General features: G+C 39.8%; 1 protein-coding gene across 1 annotated transcript in view; it reads right to left on the bottom strand.

Moving 5' to 3' along the window:
• The window catches only part of NVL (nuclear VCP like), a 39,380-nt gene extending 38,023 nt beyond the window's left edge, over positions 1-1,357 (bottom strand). The window contains exons 1-3 of the mRNA XM_005427024.2: positions 1,287-1,357; positions 715-767; positions 527-623 (exon numbers count right to left, since the gene is read on the bottom strand). The gene's annotated coding sequence lies outside the window, so the exon portion shown is untranslated. The remainder of the gene's footprint in view (positions 1-526; positions 624-714; positions 768-1,286) is intronic.
• Positions 1,358-3,080: the final 1,723 nt, after the last annotated feature.

The raw sequence follows: 3,080 nt of genomic DNA, 5'->3' as shown, positions 1-3,080 counted from the left end.
CATCCTTCTGACAACAGTGTCCTACTTTCCCACGAGATCCTTAATATCTATCCCAGGTTAGAGAAAACACAACACTCCATGGGATTATGGACAGGGTTAGGAGTCAGGAAATCTTCATCCCCCACTGGTGATTTACTCTGAACAGCCTGTCTGGTAGTCTCATCTCTCAGATGTGGCCAGTATCTCTCACACCCAAAAACAACTAAGAACAAAACCAAGGAACTGAAACACATGAGGAACAAGGGCATTATGTGGAAAACTATCAAGGAAGCCATAAGGTTGTTCACTAATTCAGAGATGTATGTTCCCCACAACAGAGAAATCATGATTGGCTCTAATATCTGCTTGTCATCAGCACTAAAAAAAATTTCCAATAACTACAGGTAACTTCTGAAGAACACAAGCCTATGGGATCCACCTGCACCCTTGAAGCAACCAAAATAAACCAATAAACCAAACCCAGAAAGCTTTAAAGAACTGGTAACAGTAATGGCATTATTAATTTAGTAGTAAAAACTCTTCTTACTCATTTTTCTCTTGCTGTCTTGCTCTTTTTGCCACATGTTCAGATTCTAAAACTGCCAAATCTTCACGCTCCTTTTCATTGCTGATTATTTCAAACACTGCAAGAAAAAAGTTCAACCTTGTTAAGAATTAACAGCCAAAACACAATCAAAGAATTGGGCATTTTGGACAATGTATTAACAGACCTACCTTTTGCAACTTGTATTCTAAAGGCATTTCTTTTTCTTCGTCCATAATCTACACTGAAAAAAACCAAAATAAACAGGTTACACCAACTGGTTTTTCCTTCAACATAGTGTCATTCCCAGTGGAAAAAGTACATGGAAAATAGATTTTAAAACTACCTGGGCAAAAAGGTGATTGTCCTGCTGAGCAACTGAGCAAGGTATTAATTAGCATCTTACTGGATCCTCTGTCCCTCCCACATGTCTGCACTGAGGTGTTACACATTTTAAACTCGCTGGGGTAAACCCCACATGCTACAATGAATCTGCAGCTTTTTATTTAAAACAAAACAAAAATCAACCCATAAAAAACCCAAACCACAGCTAGATCTTATAATGCCAATGAATTAATAAAATATGAGTCATTAAATGTATCAGCAGAGGGAAACAAAACAATCTTACTGCTTCGATCAGCCTCAACAACTGCTAATGAAGGTAACATAAAGAAAACTACAATTTTCATCATGAATGCAATAGAACCAACTAATATATTCTACATTTTGAACACAGGATATAAGAAGACAGATGTTGGCTCACCTGTAGGTTTTCTGCAAATCAGATGCTAGAATTCCAATGTCAACATACTCCCCACATTTACTACTTGCAAGATACTGAAATGAAGAAATTGAAGCAGGGAATAAAATCTTTGTCAATCACTTCACCAGAACAGCTCGACCAAATATGCCTATTTTAAATCCTGCCCTGCTTAAAAGTTGAAATGAGACTCAGAATCAGCTTTTCACTGCCTTGCAACACACCAGACACTATTTCCCAATGAACTGGGAAATGTTTATTAAAGCACAGATTCCTGGGCAGCTCTGCTTCTTGGGGAAAGGCAGCACCCTGCACTTGGGGGCTTCTGCTGGGTCAATTCTGTTACTTTTATTTAGCAAGAAAGCTGACTTTGTAGCCCACACACCATCTTATTGTCTTGGTTCCTCTCAGTTATCCTCCTTTTGGTTTAGATCTCCTGCCCTAAAAATGAATCCATCTATATGGATCAGCAGGGATACTCTCATAAGAACAACTTTAATCTTCACAAGACATTTCAGAGCATACTATAGAGAACTATGCTGATAAAGTGAATTCTCTCTCTCAAGCCTTTTTACTGCTCTGACAGCAGCTAATCCAAACCATTTTTCAAACCCCAATTATGAAAGTGTGAGAAAATGTACTAAATTTCATGCACAACTGTACCCACTCTCCAAATCAGCAGCAAGAACTTTTGATACCATAAAGATGGATTCCTTCTTGAAAAACAGGAAGAAAATACAGAATCATCCTAAAGGATCTGGTATCACAAGTATCACAGCAAGGAGGATTTCAAACCCTCATTTAAATTAATAACTCCATAGAAAACAATCAAATTGAACACATATTTAGCTTTTAAAATGATGCTGCACTTCAGATCACCCATGGGCAGCTCCTACCCTGCAGGAAATATCAAGGTTACCATAAACCCAGCTGGCTTTTCCACTTTGGAATAGTCAAGACACACTCAATGTGATCTTGTGAATTAAACCAAGCAGTCACTGCCTCATTTTAAGGAATTAGAAGTGGAGTACATTTATACAGAGGCTCAGAAACCAGGAGTTCAAGGTGCAAAGTCATTACAAACTGTCATAAGATGTGACACAGCACTGTGCCACTTGAAGGAATTATAGTTTTCCCTGTTGTTCCCACCATGTATTTGGGAAGTAACCGCATCCTGCCCTTTCCTCAGCTATTCAATAAAATCACTGTGCGTGTTTCCAAACACAAACAGCATTTGCCAGTGTCACAGAATTGCACGATCGTTTAGGTTGGAAAAGACCTCTGGGATCATCAAGTCGAATCCATGACTGATCACCATCCAGTCCTTCCTTAAACACCTCCAGGGAGGGTGACTCCATCACCTCCTGGGCAGCCCATTCCAATGTTTAATCTCGCCTTCTGTGAAATTCGTCCTAAGTTCCAAATATATACATATACACACACATATATTTACAGACAGATACCGATATACCACATACACACACACACATATATATATACACATAGGCATATATACACACAGATACACACCGTGTCTGTATATATATATACACATATAACTAAGAAATTGACACAGAAGAAAAAAAGACTTTACAGAAAATTTAAATCAATAAAATAAACCAATGGACCTTTCTGAAGCCTTTTAAGGCCTTTCTAAAGCCCTCAGAGGCAGGGCCGGGGTCGGCGCTCTCCTAGCACTGAGCGGGCCGGATGCTCACGGCCCCTCAGCCAAAGGAGGATACATGAGCTGGCTGCCGGTGCCGGTGGTACCGGTGGTACCGGGGGTGCCGGGGGTGC

Source organism: Geospiza fortis, unplaced genomic scaffold, assembly GCF_000277835.1.
Source record: "Geospiza fortis unplaced genomic scaffold, GeoFor_1.0 scaffold88, whole genome shotgun sequence".
In the NCBI taxonomy this organism is placed as follows: domain Eukaryota; kingdom Metazoa; phylum Chordata; class Aves; order Passeriformes; family Thraupidae; genus Geospiza; species Geospiza fortis.
The sequence above is the reverse complement of the archived record's forward strand: the minus strand, read 5'-3'. Positions and strand labels throughout refer to the sequence as shown.